The sequence below is a fragment of the Nannospalax galili genome, unplaced genomic scaffold, assembly GCF_000622305.1.
Source record: "Nannospalax galili isolate Female #2095 unplaced genomic scaffold, S.galili_v1.0 scaffold366, whole genome shotgun sequence".
Classification (NCBI taxonomy): Eukaryota; Metazoa; Chordata; class Mammalia; order Rodentia; family Spalacidae; genus Nannospalax; species Nannospalax galili.
In genome coordinates this window covers 1,157,086-1,174,168 of record NW_008355168.1, presented here as the reverse complement: position 1 = coordinate 1,174,168, position 17,083 = coordinate 1,157,086, and the positions used below count along the sequence as shown (strand labels likewise).

The 17,083-nt window shown below is 47.7% G+C and overlaps 1 protein-coding gene and 1 long non-coding RNA gene across 2 annotated transcripts in view; both read right to left on the bottom strand.

Moving 5' to 3' along the window:
* Positions 1-17,083, bottom strand: part of Sfrp1 (secreted frizzled related protein 1) — a 41,462-nt gene that overhangs the window by 8,428 nt on the left and 15,951 nt on the right. The gene's annotated exons all lie outside the window — the stretch shown is intronic.
* On the bottom strand, positions 9,014-15,184 carry LOC115067552. The gene is made up of 2 exons (XR_003846950.1): positions 14,966-15,184; positions 9,014-9,714 (listed from the first exon to the last, which is right to left on the bottom strand). It is a non-coding gene; the product is annotated as an uncharacterized LOC115067552 (long non-coding RNA).

Below are 17,083 nucleotides of genomic sequence, written 5' to 3'. Positions count from 1 at the left end.
CTGAGGCTGCAATGAGAGTCAAAAAGTTGTAATACCATCCCAAACCCACACTTTCTTCCAAACCATCTCTTTTTCTTATGATGCCCTATTTCCCCTATGACGTAGGTACAGCCACTAGATGTGGAGCAGCCGCTGGCCAAAGGCTAACCATGTAGAATAACCTGGTGTTGTTCTAAGAATCTAAGACAGTTCTGATTGGAAAGGTGAAGGCTAGGCTGAGTCTGAGTTAGGAAATGGTTACAATGAAGGGTAAAGAGGAGAGAAAGAAGAAAAAAGGGGTAGCCCAAGGAAGAACTCCTCCTGGAGAAGAAAAAAGGGGTAGCCCAAGGAAGAACTTTTCCTGAAGAGAGAGGAAACAATTACTAGAAAAACCATTGGAGGCAAGATTAACAAACAAAATAACCTAGGCAGCTATTTCAAATGAAGGAGATACCCCTCAATGCTAAAAAACTGAAGAATATGTCATCGGAGGCTGGACTGCTTGGTGATTACAGGATCACTGATGATCTGCAAGGCCAGAATCTGGGGGGACAGAGGTGATTCCTGAGAGCTAACAGCCAGCGGAAGCTAAGGACAAAAGCCTGTCTTGCCAACAGCTACCTAGAATGTCTAAGAAGAGTTACGACTACTGGCCAGTACTAGCCAGATATACTAGAGTGAGCATGCAATCATTCCACTTCTTCCTGAAGTCAGCTGAAAATTACAGTTTGAAAAACACATGCAAGAAAGTGGTAAAGGAGCTACAACCCTATCAGCCTATCAACCCTATCAACCCTATCAGCGTACTGGGTAGTAGAGAGCAAGTCGGGGGTAGAACCTGGTTTGATGGGGAGACCAGAGAAACCTGCTGCTTGTAGGCAGAGCTACCTGATGCTGGTAGGGAGCAAGCTGGTCCACAAGGCAGGGTCCACAGAGGCTGATGGGCTGGAGCCACTCACCAACTCCAGCAGCAGCCAAGAGATTAATTCTATATGGAAGGTTTGAAGCAGGTACAGAGGAAGCAGGGTGGTGAGGTGCTTCAGATGCTGAAGGATTAGGTGAAAGTCTGCATGGTAAAGAGAAAGACCCCCTCGGACCTTAGAACACTGCATTTCTGCACTGGTGAGAATGCTCAACAGGTAAAGGAGCTTGCCACCAAGCCCAGCAACCTGAGTTCAATCCCCAGAGCCTACACAGAAAAGAACCGTTTCCTACAAACTGTACTCTAAGCTCAACACACATGACATGGCAGACACACACCCATATACACACACATAAGTAAATAAAATGTAATAATAACAATAATAATAAAATTACTGCATTTCTGTCTCCAAGTCAGAGGGTTGAACGGTCTCTAAAGAATCTAGGAACTCAAAAAGAAAAGACCATGTTTTTTCCCCCTCCCTAAGTCTCAAATGAAGCCAAATAAATCACAGGTTCAGCACAAAAACATTTCCAATTCCATGCCTCTTAAATTCAAATGTACTTACAAAGAAGGAATGGCGGGCTTTTAAAGAAAGGTCGAATGTGAATAATGTGAAAGACAGAGACCAGAGTACACAAAACAAACACAGGAAAGGGATTCGGATAAAGAATTCAGAGATAAGAGAGCACAGAAAGCACAAGAGAGCCTTAAAATATGATAATACTGGGAAAGTACTGGATTCATATAACAAGAACAGAAAGCTATTAAAGGAAAGTTCACAGAGCTGGAAAATGTACTTGGACATTTAAAGTATAATTGAAGAAATGAATGCAAAACAAGTGTTCTAAACCAGATTTAAAGACATTTCCTGAGGTGGTGACCAAAGTGACAAGGGCAGACGACAGGATGAACCCAGAGCCTCTGCTGAGGTACAAAGAGTTCAAAAACAGAACAAAGACGATGGTGGGGAAAGCACCAAGGAGGTAATCCAAGGAAGATTCCTAAGGATGAAGAGCGAGACTTCTACAGCGCGCATATTAAAGAGCTGTGACACTTAGAAACAAAGGATGACAAGAAATGTTTAAATCTACAGGAAAAGAACATCCATCTAACCCAAAGGGTCTGGCGTTATGATGCTGGACTTAGCAACAGCAACACTGGAAGCTGAGAAGACAATAACAAATGAATGCTTTAAAGTTCTCAAATGTGATACTGAAGCAAACCACCAGTCACAGAGGTGACAGAGGAATACAAGCATCTTCAGACATTAAAGGGTTAAAAATAGTTTCCTGTGCATTTTTCATGAGGATCTTTTTTTTTTTTTTTTAATGCCGAGGTTAAGGAACAGAAGATACAACACTCAGGAAAACAAAGATCTACTATTAGGAAAGGCAAGAGGCTTAAAATGGGGGCTCAGTCTCTCAGAAGAAGGGAAGAGAGCCCGTGCACATCTAAAAAGAGGCTGGATTATGACCGGAATGTAAGGAACAAAGCTATAAAATGAGGCAATTACTCCCTCAGAGAAAAGGGTGTGAAAGGAAGGACACAGAACTTACTGCTCAGTGGCAAATAAAGTCTAATGCCAAAGAATTAAAAGTATGGAAAATCATGCAATGTAAATATTATTAAAATTTATAAACTACTTTAAGTCTAAAAATCGAGTATTAAGCAAAAAGGACAATACAACTACATCAGGAAGACGGTGAAAAGAAATTGGTCTCAATTCTAATAACAAAAATATCAATGAACAGTCTGAACCTAGAAACTAATAAATCAAACGACACACATGTCGTTTGCTCCAATCTGCTAAACATCACAAGATGCAGCTAGAGTAGCTGACAGTCATTATTTCTGGTTCATGGAAAATCGTGCTGGGAAATCATGAGGGGGAACTATAATTTTTTTTAACAAAAGCCTTTCGTTCATATTTGATTTTTAAACTGCATTTTGAAAAGCAAAAAAATACATGAAGTTTTAGAAAGCTTAGATTCTAATACAGGTTACACGTGAATGGCAAAATACAAGATCATAATGAAAATTAAAGTTACATAATTTAATTGAAGCAACTTAGCTTTAGTTGGGGCTCCTTAAAGATTTTTTTTTTTAGCTTGAATAAAAGCTTTGCTATTCAATCAGGTTTTTTTTTTTGTCACTGATTTGTTTTGCTTGTTTTTTAAAAGGTGACGGAGAGGCAATCCCCTCATTTTCCAGATGAGAAATCCATTAGGTCACAATGAGCATTTTTTACATCAAATTGGAAGGGATGTGAGGAGATCTAGTTCAACTACTGCTGTTAAGTAAATCACACCTCAAGCTATGACTACCACCTCAGTCGTGGTCTCTCTGCCCAGAGGTTTTTTTTACTTTATTCCTTAGCTCCTCCAGGAGCAAGAGTGGAATGAACTGGGACCACTGGACCAACACTCACACACACTCTCTCCAGTGGAAGCCAAAGAAAACCCAACCAGGGGCAGACAGCAGGTCACAAACTAATTCCAGAGATTTGCTTTATCCTAAGTTACTTTCTCTTTCATAGAGTTTTGAAGTTTTCAAATGGACAATCTGGAGAGCAGAGGTAAGCTAGTTCCAGAAACTGATAACCTTGCTGTGCCGGGGCCTTTCACCAGCCAGAGTCAGCTAGTCATTGTTTAGGAAGATGGGCCCAGATGGGCCCCCATGCATCAACCCTGCTGCCTGCTGGCTTACACCTCTCCTCCCACACGGAGCCTCCAGGTGAAAGTCTGTTCTGATAACAAGTCTTCACTAAGCCAAGAAGACTGAGGGACCTGACTTTCTGCTTCCTCATCCCAGTGCACAATTCTCTTGGGTGGGCACCTCCCAAGGCCTGAGGCAAAAGGCACCTTCCCTTAATCCAACTGTGCAAACGAGATTTGGTAACAGCCTGGGCAAGGACCCTTGGCATTGAGAACTGCAACCACCTTCCAGCATGCAGCAGAGGGCCTGGGCACCATGGAGGGCTGGCTTTGTGGCACTGGGGCCCAAACATGTCCTACTGACAAAGGCCTCCCAGTGGCCACTTAGCAGAGCCCTCTGTTCCCAGCAGGAGCCAGTGCTTGGGCATCATTAATTTGTTCAGCAGAGAAAGGAGCTGGCACTCTGTCGCAGGAACTCAGACTCTCTCCCCTGACCACAAACCACACACTGCTTATTTCCAGGCATGTACTGACTACATGGTATATATACCAAAAAATAAAATTAAAATTAAAAAGAACAACAGGTGTAGAGAATTCTGAGTGACTCATCTGGGGCCAATTACTGAACTGAAGTTGGCTTATTTTCTGGATCCCAGACAATTTAGGGAGATGGTCATACAAGAAAACATTTTACCCCTTCCAATTCCACTTTTGCTTGCTCTCTCTCTCTCTCTCTCTCTCTCTCTCTCTCTCTCACACACACACACACATACACACACACACACAGACACACACACACAGGTCAGCATCTTCAGTGTTAGCCATCCAGAATCCTACTGTTAACTATCTGACTTCATGGACTGAATTGCATCCCCACTGAAATTTTTATTTCATAAGGTATTTACCTTGGTGGCTCTGGCACCAAGAATTTGAGCCACAGAATAGGACAAAGAGCTTCGGCCCTTCCTCTTCCAGGAGTCACCATAACTACCTCCACCCACTAATCAGGAGGTTGAGAAGAATCACCTAAGGTCAGTCACAGGGCTGGAGAGATGGCTCAGCAATTTAGAACCCACATGGCAGCTAACAACTGTCTGTAACTCCAGTTCTAGAGGATCTGATGGCCTCTTCTGTCCTCTGTGGGCATTGCACAACACAGGCACACTTATATACACGCAGGCAATACACTCATACACATAAAATTTAAAAATAAATAAATAAAATATTTCTTTAAAAGAAGAAATCAGTCATAAGATTGAATCTTGGCTCCAAGTCCACATAAATCTGCCAAGACAAACAGCTGTTCCCACCATGGGGTCCCTGGATATCCAGTCCTCTCCACTCCACCTCCTCCTAGTGTTCGCCCAAATGGCAAAGTTGGAATATAGCACAACCTCTTGAAAGGAAAAGGATAGGAGGAAGGTGGGCTTCAGAATGCACGGACTGCAAAAGTGATGAGCTCTCTTCAGCTCTGAGAGGTGATTAGGATGGCAAGCCTCAGACCTGAGCACCAGAAGCACCCAAAAACATATTAAAGGAGAGCTCCCCTCGGACTTGCTGATTCGGAGTTCACCCTTCTGTCAAGTTCTCAAGTGATGCTGATGCTGCTGGGCTGGGGAAGCACACTTGAGAACCACCAGTTTAAAGGGTTGACAGGCAAGGAGCCGTTGGACCTGGCAACATTTATAGTCAGTGAGGTCCATAGGGCAGGTCCCTTAGCTGTGGCACTTGTAAAGCCAGAAAACAAAGAAGACTTGGCTACCAAGAGGCAGCACATTTTGGAAGAAAATGGGCCTACCTCCAGAGTTAGTAGACCCCAGCTAACTCTACCACCAACTTTTGTGTAAACTTAGGTAAACCATTTTATTTCTCTGGCTCTCAGTATAACCATTTGCTAAGCAAATGTGTAGGAAGTTCACTGTTCCAGCCCTGGCAATCTAAATCTAAATCCAATTTCCTTCTTGTTTTTGATATCCAATACTGCCCAGGCCACCCCAGGATAAATATCTCAGTTAACAAAGGTGGCCTTCACCTGCTCAGATTGCCCATGGACTTTGCCCCAACCCATCCCTACTTTAAAAGCAAAGGCCCAAGAGTACCACCTCGGTCGAAACTCAAAGACCCACAGAGAAGGACCCACAACACACTCCAAAGATGGTGAACAGCAAGAAGAGGCCCAGGAGAGGCGATGGCCCCCAGGATGGTAGCTTTTGAAAAAGCTACAGACACACCTAAGCTCTCTTTCCTCTACTAGTTTCCCAGGCTGATCCATGTAGAGGCACAGGTATACTTTTCCCATCCTGGAAGCCAACATGTGGTTCAGCTCTAGGAAACCTCCAGTCAGCCAGGTCCAGCCTTGCCCTGAACAGCCCTCAATGTCTTTGCATGATAATGACTCATGGACATGCCTTCTCCACCCTCTCCTCTGTTACAAGCCTTTTACAAACTCTGTCCAGTGACTACCACAAGGCCTCAACCACCAGAGCTGTCAGTTAAGCACTTCTTGGGCACAGAAATGAAGGAAAACATGGAAACACAGTCACTGCCCTAAATAAACAGCCTCATTCATGAAACCGGAATACTTTACACAAACACGTTCTTTAGCACTAGCAACAGAGCTGGCTCTGTGCATTTCCCAAGTCCTCTAACAGCCCCATGAAGAAGATACTGGGCTTAGGAGCTTCTGGAAGACACAGATGAAAAGCGTCAAGCCATTTGCCCACGTCTCAGCTACACAATGGGAGCTGGAGTTTGATCCCAGGGAACCAAGCTCACAAAATGAACATGATACCCAGGGTCCCTGGGCCCCAGATGTCTTTTTTCTGTTGTGAAATGCTGCTTTCCTGGCCTGGGGTCAGGACAGGTCTCGTGCAGCTCAGAGTGACCCCATTTCCCTCCAAGGGCATTCTAGGTATCTATGTCTGACTCTTCACACCTGTGTTTAGAAGACCAAGAACAAAACCAATGCCCCAAACTCTTCATCATAACAGTGTCGGTTCTGTCCCTAGACACAAGCCCACCTCCTCGGTGACCCCACAGTGTCGCAGTCAGTTAAGGTTTGTGCTCATTCTTGTTTCAGATCCTGCCTGTCTGCCCAACTCTCTACACTTGAATTTTCTGTTTGTTTTTAGCCCTTCTAGGCTATGTGCTCACAGTAAGGAAACCCTGGCTGACCGCCCTGACTCTAGACCTGAGCCAGTGCCAAGGGCCCACTAAGCCCTGGTCCTCCACAGACCTTCTGCACCCACTAGATTACAGCACTACAGCAGTGTGCAGGGAGCTTAACAAGAGGGAGACACAGCACATCCAGGTCTCCTGTCACCCATCCACAGAGGCCCACAGGAAATGTGCACAGATCTAGGTAGATGACCATGGACGCCCAACAGGATGGAGATGAATGCTGCTCTCCCCAAGGTAAAACTGGTTTTGGCCTGAGATGGGTTTAGTTGAAGCCAAGAATCTAAAAGCAAACCAGAGTTGGCACCACACTTATCTCGTGGCTGGCCTTCCCAAGATGGACTGAAAGACATCAGATCCCTTGAGCACAACAAACCAAAATCAGCGATGAGCTTACAAAAAGCCTCCTAGATCAACATTTTTTTGCACATGCCTATGTGTGTGGTATGCGTGTATGTTTCCACGTATTCATGTGTGGGTACATACAAGTGTGCACCTGCATGTGGTGAGGCCCAAGGTTGATGTGTATGTGTCCCTCTATTGTGGGTCTCTCCCGCTCCTCGTGGGCCGTTGGCCACCGACCCACGAGAACAAAGGGAGCAGAGGTGACTAACAGGGTCAGGACGGTCGGCCAGTGAGCACCACAGAAAAGACCTTCTGGATGTCAGTTTCAGTGATACAGCTTGTTTATGCAGTGGGGGTCAGGAAAAAGTATAGGGTGGAGGCGGTAGCCAAAGTTTTACATGATAGGTGCTCATAGGATGCTTTATTTACATGTGGTAGGGGGATCCTCTCGTCTGGCTATAGGGAAATGCCTAATTATCATATAGAAAAAAAACCGGGGGCAGTTTATTGCAGGTAACTATGCCAAAGGTCATGTTCCAAATAAGGCCAGGAATCTGTGCTTGGAGGCACTTTCCAGAAAAGGTCGGGCAGAGAGCAGGAGGCCCCTGCTGAGAAAGGAAGTCCTCCATATAGGCCGAGCTCCTTAGAGCTATCCGAGACCATCTAGCTAATCTAACTAGCCACTCTGCTCCAGGGATTCTGTCTCTGCCTCCCACACGCCAAAATTACAAATGAGCTTCTAGACTTTCCTGGCTTTTGTCTGGGTTCTGGAGATCTGAACTCCAGTCTTCACAGTGCAAGCACTCTATCCACTGGGCCATCTTCTCAGCCCCAACACTCATTTTTGTATAAGTAAAAACTGGAATTAATTCCTCCAATATTTTGGCCCCCATCAACCCACCACCACACAGCTGTCCTAGCTGGGCCCAAGTGCAGCATGAGCGGACTGTCCTCATGCCCAATGCCACCCTCATTACTTGCTTGCAACTGATCCGATGTGTGAGTACCAGAGAAAACCAGCTCCTAAGGCTACCAGGAAGGCGCAAACACACAGAGGCGCATCTACACGCAGGGATGGAGTCCACCGCACTGAGGTCTTGGGAAGACCCAAGTCGAAGGAAGGCTCTTATTAAACAGGCCCAGACCCGAGGAACGGGAGGAACCGTGGCTCCAGGTCCAGCCCCGATGGGGTCTCACAAGGACCAGCCACACTGTGGGACGAAGTGCTGCCCATCAGAGCTGTTTCTCCGGAGCGGTAACACCATGGGGCACTCAGTGGATGTCCTTCCACGGAAACTCCATCCAGGCACCAGGCAGAGGCTCCTGCGGCTGTGACAGGCTGCAGCTCACCGAAGCTCGGCCACCACCAAATGGGGACGGATGCGCGCGGGGCGGCAGGCTCTGCAGCCCAGGCCTCAGCCGTGCAGTGCGGGAGCAGCTCGGGCAAGGAAGCCTGGCACTGCGGCCACAGTCCTTGGCAAGCAGTGGGGCAGCTCCAGAAAGTGCAGGGAGAAAACGCCCACCCGGGTCATTCCCACACAGGCTGCGGCCGCCGTCCATGCCCCCTCCCGCCCTTCCATTTCCCCACACACGACCTCCTCCGGCCTCTCCCCACAGAGCAGCCCTCTCCTGTTCCAGGGCCAACTCGGAAACTGCACTGAAGAAGCAAAACCCAGCTGGGCATCCAGTCACTTCCGGACAGAAGAGCGGCTGCCGCAGGGAGGGAAGGCCAGGCTGGAGGCCCCTTCACCGTCCTCCATGTCCTCCGCTCCCAGAGTTTGGGAGGCCCTGGCAGGCCGCCCCCCTCCACTCCAGGGCCACTGACCAGCCACATCGGGGTCACAGCCCCACATTTCCTCCCACCCAATTCAGGAAACTCCCCGAGCTCCCTTGAGCTTGTCCCGCTGTGTCGGGGTCCTGTCTTTTGACAGCATTTCAGGTAAGATAGGGACCTATTACAGACAGGCTTAGGAGGACACCCACCACCAACTCTAGGCCACATCAAAAGTTGGTATCTTTACTGGAGATTTGGGAGTGTGGGGCTCTGTGATCCTCTAGGCTGAAAGAACTTCTGACCTCCATTTGAAGGAAGCTAGATGGCACAGGAAAGTCTCTACAGACCTGAACCCCAAAGAGCATAGGAAAAGCAGACCTGGATGGGTGTGATGAGGAAAAGCTTTCCTCAGCCTGTTCTCAGTGTGGAGCAATCACTGCAAACCAGAAAGTGTGCCAGGAGATACATTAACTCTGTAAGAAAAGAAGGCTCTAGGCAAATAGCTGTCAGTCAAGGGGAAAGCAACACAATATACTGATTCTACTCCTTGCCCGATGACGGGAAGCTTCATGCACGGCCTCCCCCCGACCCCCACCCCCATGCCACATAACATGCAACTGTGAAGGCAAAAAGTAGCTTTTTCAAAATCACCAGGAAAACTGATACCAAGACGGAGCTACAGGGGAGGGAGGCGTGACCAGATGCTCCTGCCTACCAGGACAGGCTGGAGCAAAAGCTTTCCCGAGTCCTGGGCTACAAAGCCGGAGTCTTCTTCCCGTTGCTGGGTGAGGCAGCTTCATGTCTCTCAGTTACTGCCCTCCTGATGTCTGTAACTATCACATGCAGACAGGGTCATCCATCTGAAGGGAAACGTGGGGTAGATAACTTTGACATCCCTAGAAAAGAGGGCAGTCACCCCAACACAGCAGCTCACTTCTCACAAAACCTGCCCACAAAACATCTGCATCGGTCACCATGGGCCATGGAGACACTGAACACTAGCTCCACATTGGGTCAGAGTGTCAATAAAAGCACAGCCACTTGTTACTAGAAGCTGATGGTCACCAGATATGCCCCAGCTGCCCCAGTGTCTGAAGGTCCTCAAAGTCTCAAGCCTGATTCTCCAAGCATCATTTCCTATCCAGAGCTTTAGCTCTCAGGGTGGTATGTTGACATTAGCGCCCCCGTGAGCCGAGAGATGTTCAATGTCAGTCCTGCCTATATTTTAATAACCTTGAAAAATTCATTTTAGGCTCCTCTGAGAGAAACATTAGCATGACTACCCTGATTTAGGTTTGACACATTTGTAAATACATTCATATTTTTTGTTTTCTTTTTTAAGGAAAGGGCAGATTATGAATTATGAATGCTTTGGGGAAAATGGCTCTGCAGGGCAAGCCACCAGGCCCCAATCTGAGGAGGAAGCCACCATGGGATCACCACACAGAACCATAACATGATGCCTCTGACCGGCTGCCACAGTGGGAGGAATAAGTCGTATGGGAACTGTGCTTTATAGTTTCCAGGAGATCAGAGCACAGAGACAATGCCATGGGTCACACACACCAGCTCAGCAAGGGAGGTACGATCAGGCCTGTATGGCAGATGAGAAAACTGTGGCACAGAGGACGGGACCCTGAGCAGAGCCACATGTGCAGTAAATTGCGAAGCAGAAAAAGACCCAGTTCTCAGGTTTAGGAAGCCATTGCTTAGGAAGTACTTGTTCTGATCCGGGCATCAGAATGCATGCCTATAATCCTAACAGTTGGGAGAGACACAGAAGAGGACTGCCACAAGTTCAAAGTTAGTTTAATCTACAGAGCCAGTCTCGGGCCAGCCAGGGTTATATAGTGAGACTCTGTATCCAAAAGCAGAGAGGCGGGAGAGGTGGCTCAGTGGTTTAGAGCACTAACTGCTCTTGCAGAGGACCCAGGTTCAGTTCCCAGCACCCACCCACACAGAGGCTGACAACCATCTGTAACTTCAGTTCCAGAGGATCTGACACTGTCTTCTGACCTCTGTACAGTTACATACATGCAGGCAAAATACTCATGTGCATAAAAGCAAAAATAAATCAAAAAAATATTTAAGGCAGGTATGGTGGGCTCACGCCTTTAATCCCAGCACTTGGGAGGCAGAGGCAGGCGAATCTCTGTGAGATCGAGGCCAGCCTGGTTTACACAGCAAGTTCCAGGCCAGCAGGGGGCTACAGGAAGATCCTGTCTCAAAAAAAAAAAAGGCACACAAAGGATGTGGCTCACTTTGTAGGGTGCTTACCTAGCATCCAGGAAGCCATGGGCACAACCCCTTGCCCTGCACAGACTGGGCATGGTGGTACACCCTGTAATTCTAGCATTTGGGAGATAAAAGCAAGAGGACCAGAAGTGTAAGGACATGCTCAGCTACATGGCAAGTTTGAGGCCAGTTTGGGAAACACGAAATCAATTCTCAAAGAAAAGGAGAGGGAAGGACGGAGGGGAGGGGAGGAGGGGAGAGGAAAGGGCGGCAAAGCATTTGCTCTCTGCTTTCCTAAAATGTTATAACAACTTCACACAGGTAACAAAGTTCTTATGTCATCCATCTGATGACACAGGGAAGAATAAGAACTTCAATACACATTCAGGAGGCACCCCTCTGTGGGGATGGCCCAAAAAGAGGAGCCCAGGGTCAGGACATCAGTGGCCACCCAGATGCTGACTGAATGCTGATCCCTAAATGCAGGGCCCTTTACAATGAATGGCCTACCCCCACCCCACAGCAGTCACCCAGCTCTTCGACCAGGAATTCTACCTTACCCTCTCAGAAACTTGGCCTCTGCTCTACCCTCTCAGACACAGGTTTCTCTCTTATACATGCCTAGTAGAAAGGTCAGTGTTCCCAGAGAACATGCCTAGGGACCAGGGAGGTGCCAACAAAGATACTATGTCAAGAAACCACGTCACAAAGGTTGGCAGAACAAAATCCACCTAATTTCCAAATGGAGAGTTGACCTAAAAAGACTCCTCAATTTGCTTAAGAAAATAAACTTAGAGGTTCAAATCAGCTAGCCTAAGTCATAAAGTTGTTCAACAGCAATGCTGGAATTAGCTTCTAAGACCTCACAATATGTGCTGTTTTCTGTCACATCATATCTTATCCTGATACTAAAATGTTTATTTTTGTTTTTGACAGGTGACTAAACTGAGTCACAAAGTATGCAGCTTGCACCAACATGGTATATGAGAGTGCCTGTGACTTGAGGCCTGTCACTCCTAACCTTGCATATGCTTTTTCCAACATGCTTTTTAAACCCCCAGAGACAGTAGGCCATTTACGGCAATCCCTGTCAACTGCTGGGCTCTCCTAGAAGTGATCTCGCCCACAGAGTCAGCTGTAGACTTGCTGCAGACACCAAAACCTACACACAGGGGGCCTGCTGGCACTTGGAGTAATAAACAAAGCACCAAATAGCAGCATGCTCCCTACTTAGACATGGCCTCCAGTTCACATGACAGCATCACTGAAGAGAAATTCCTCAGACGAGTCCCTAAGCCCTTCCAGACCAGGAAAGGCAGCAGTATGCTCCTCACTCTCTCTCTCTGTGAAGCACTGAGGGGAAAAGAGAACCACGGGCTTCTTTTTTAATACTTTATTATTTTTTTTCGGTATTTTATTATTTTAATTTTATGTATATGAGTGTATTGCCTGCATGTAGGTAAGTGCACCCATGTCATGCAATGCCTGCAGAGGACAGAATAAGCTGTCGGATCCCCTGGAACTGGAGTTATGGACAGTTGTTAGCTGCCATGTGGGTGCTGGGATTCGAACCCAGGTCTTCTGCAAAAACAACCAGTGTTCTTAACTGCTGAGACATCTCTCCAGCCCCAATACTTTATTATTTTTATTTGTATGAATGTATTGCATGTATGTAAGTGCACCTGTGTGATGCAATGCCCTCAGAGGCCAGAAGAGGGTGTTGGATTCCCTGGAACTGGTGTTACAGGCGGTTGTTAGCTGCATGTGGATTCTGGGAACTGAACCCCTGGTCCTCTGCAAGAGCAGCCAGTGCTCCTAACTGCTGAGCTGTCTCTCCAGCTGACCCCCCTCAAGCTTCTTGACTGAAGGCCATGTACAGAGCCACACAGGCATCCAGAGGTGAGGCTGCCTTTAGATTTGCAAACAGCCACCTGGCCTAGCTATGCTACAGTAGATATATCTATACTCACAAATGAGCAACAGTCACATGTGCACAGACTAGCCCACCACATACTGTGCAGGTGTACTGACACATGCCCCTCAGAGACAACCATGTGCCCTGAAATGGGAAATCTCTCTCCCTCTCTCTCTCTCTCTCTCTCTCTCTCTCTCTCTCTCTCTCTCTCTCCCTCTCCCTCTCTCCCTCTCTCACACTCTGTCTCACACACACATACGCCTACGCACCTTGTTCCTTACTGAGCAATGCCCTCTCTTACTTTCTTCCTCCAGAGAAGCCAAAACACCTGATCTGACCCAGTCCCTCAGCCCTGGCCAATGTCATCAGTCCAGCCATCATGGGGCTGGCACCAAAAGCTGTTTTCAGCTTACCAGAGCTACTAAACAAGCTCAGGAGAGAAAGGACAGAGCACTCTGACAGCTTCTAATGATGACCACTCTTGGTAATGACCAGCTCTGTGGTGACCCAAGTATGAGCTAATTATGGGCTCTGGCTCCTGCCCAGCACACCCAGCACAGACACAGCAGATGGTTCTTCTCCGGCTTCTGGGGAAGCTGTGCCGCGCCGACACCATCAGGCCACCCTCCCTCAGGTGGGTGGCTTTGAGCTGGCCCAGACCCAGTTAGCACTGCCCTGAGCCTCTTAGAGACAAAACCACCTTTGGGCCCCTGGTCTCTCCCAGCTCAGGGGTTGTCCTGTCCAAGGCATCTTGGCCACTGCTGCTGGAATGTCGCCATCAGCTCTTCCTTACTTGTCTTAATGAGCAACCTCTCTTTCTAGCCTCTTCACCTCCCCCTCCTCACCCTCCTTGATTATTAATTAGAGTGAGTGATGGCAACATTTTAAAGTAGGTTCCTGACGCTTAACTGCCAAGAAGACAAAGTGACAGTCAAGACCCTTGATGAGCTGGCCTCTGCCTACTTGATCAATCTCATTTCTAGACACTCAGCACCATCCCAAGGGTGGCCTGACCACAAAGATACTCACCATTCTGTAAACCCCAATGTCACGCCTCCCCACCTTGACCCCTGTTGGGACCTCCACAGAGAACATCTCCTCAAGCCCACGTTTCTGCCTGACAAGCTCTACCACTGCCTTACAGGCGGGCATGTTATCTTCTCTTCAATTCCTCCCTTTCCTAAGAAAATTGTTCCCTCCCTCCTCTTCACTACGTGGCCCCAGCTCTTGGCTACTATAAGAACTCCTGCTGGGCATGGTGGCTCACACCTTTAATCCAGCACTCGGGGTGGGGTGGGGGGGGCAGGGGCAGGCAGATCTCTGTGAGTTGGAGGCCAGCCTGGTCTACAAAGCAAGTTTCAGGCCAGCTGGGGTTCCAGGGAGACCCTGTCTCAAAAAGACCCAAAAAACAGAAAGAAAAAGAAAAAGAACTCCAGCATTTAAGCAGGTAGCATCCTATGTGCCCTCCGATCTCTAGATAGTAAAGCCAGGGTACAAGGTTGAGACAGGAACCGCATCCCAGTCACACTGAACAACCATTTCATGTACCCTAACCAGAGCAAGCCTTGATTATGACATACCCAGTTCAATCCCACAGTACATTAACTCTCTGTCCAGGTACTTTCTTCTCCAAAGCAGGAATTAACAGAAAGAGTTACGGGAATGCTGGTGCTATGACCTCGGAGGCAGAACAGAGGCACCTGGAAGCAAGCCAGGGAAAAGCAAAAACTGCCTTGAGCTGACCCCCGCAATGAAGATGGAAAGGTGCCTCAACTTCAACATGAGCTCACCCCACCTTTCCAAGCCTCGCCAGTGCCTACCCACTCAGGGCCCCACGCCTTCTCAAGGAGTCCTCCCCGGGGCTTCTCATTCCTTGCACAATTTAAAGGATAGCATGAAACCTAAAAAATTACCCCACTGAAGTCTGCCCTGCCTGTTCATACACACAGGTAAGGACTCACTTTTGGCTAACAGAGGTTTCACCTCCCTCTCCAAGAGTATGACAGGGGCAGAATTCAGGGCCCCTGGATCCCTTCAACCAGCAGGGCTGGCTCTTTAACTGTTCAGGCTGGCTCTCTAGCTGCCATGCCTGGCTGACTAGAAGGATCCCTCTTTCCACATCCTCAGGACAGCATTGCAAACACTCCCAGCTGCACATCCAAATATCTTTAGAAGATGATCCTGAAACAGACATGGTATAAAGATGAAGTAAATCTTGTACTCTGTAAGCCCCATGACTAGCAACCAAATTCAGTCTGCACAGGAGTGAATCCCTTCTGTGGGTGGTGTGCTGGATAGTTTTAGTGTCGACTTGACACACCTGGGTTGAGGGAGCCTCAATTGGGGAACTGCTTCCATTGGATTGGCCAGTGATGTCTGTGAAGTATTGTCTTGATTGTTAAGTGATGTGGGAGGGCCCAGCCCACTGTGGGTGGTGCCACTCCTGGGCAGGTAGTTTTATGTTATATAAGAAAACAGGCTGAGCACAAGCCAGAGGAGCAAGCCAGTAAGCTGCGTTCCTCCACGGTCTGTGCTCCAGCTTCCTGCCTTGGCTTCCCTTGATGATGGACTGTCCTGTAAGCCAAATAAACCCTTTCTTCCCCAAGTTGGTGGTTTTGGTCAATGTTTTTATCACAGAAATTGAAGGCAAACTAAGACAGATGGTTATATTTGCAGAAGAAAATCCACACAACACACACCTGTTTTTAAATGGATGCCTGTCAAATGAAGAATTTGCAATCTATAAAGGCAGGCTGCTGGCCAGCATCAGGCACCTCACAGAGCCTCCTTACACCTGTGTTCCTTAGGAAAAAGGCCCTGACTTTCTCAAGGCAGAGCTTGCTTCCTCTGGTGGAAGCTCAGTGTGTTGCTTCAGGTTAGAGACGTAGTCTTGCCCTCCTGCACCTCAGCACCTTGTTCAGGGATGAGAAGTACCTGCTTCATGTACTCCTTCCCCACCTACCTCCAAGCCTCACCTGGATGGTGTCTCTGCTTGGGCCACGGGCACAACCAAGTTGGTTAATTACATGTGGTTTGCATTTCAGCTGCTGTTCCCCATGTGAAAGCCCAGCATTAATGAGACTACATCACCCTCTGAGCCAGTTGCAAACCACAAGAACCAAGTTCTTCCTACATGCCTCTGTCAACCTGGGAACCCTCAAGTTTTGGTCAGGCTTAGCTCTAAATAACGATGTTGAATTAGTTGCTATACTTGAAAATCAGGCATTCTTCACCTACTCTACGGTGATTTCAGTTTGGTCACTTCAACATAACTTCTTGTTGGGGTCCTAACTCCGTCTCCCTGTCCTTGTCTCCTGACCCCAGGAATACTTTTTTTGACTGCTTTCTACTGTTCTTAAGCCTGATACAGGAAACTACTCATCCCCCGAATTTCTCCAACACCTGTAGGAAGGCCTCAAACCTGAAAGCTGGAACTACACCTCGGAAGTGACATCGTGGCCCAGGCTAGTCTCACCCTCCCGTGTCTCAAATGTGTCATGGTCAAGAGCGGAATCCTCAGTATGGAGCTAGGAGGATGGAAGGGGTACAAGAAGTCTGGGGATCCAGGAGCCACATGTGACAAGCTGGTGATACCACCTGCGTGAGGCACTGCAGGATGGAACTTGCTGTTCAGAAAGCTGCTGTGTCTGAAGATTAGAACCACTTATCGAGGTCCATTTCTCACTCAGAGACCGCAGACACTGAAGGAGAGATTCCCCCAGCCATCAGCCAGCTCCCAAAACTAAGTGGGTACCAATGGAAAACACTGCATGAATGAATTCTGAAAATGGAAACACCTCTAAGACCATCCCAAAAGGAAATGTCCTGGGAAGAAGGCCGGTTGAAGCACTGACAAGAGAAATCTCCTAATCCTGCTTGAGTGAGAAGGAACCCGGCTTAGGACAACCCCTCATTTTCACCAATGCCAAAGTACAATTTTGGCATCTCTTCACAACTCACAACATCCTTTCAGAATTTGTAAATAATTTTTCTTAATTCCTGCTCCAAAGAAAATGATCCTTTATCCACCTAAATGTAAGCATCTCTTACCTAAACATAAAAGGTTTGGAATTGCTCTC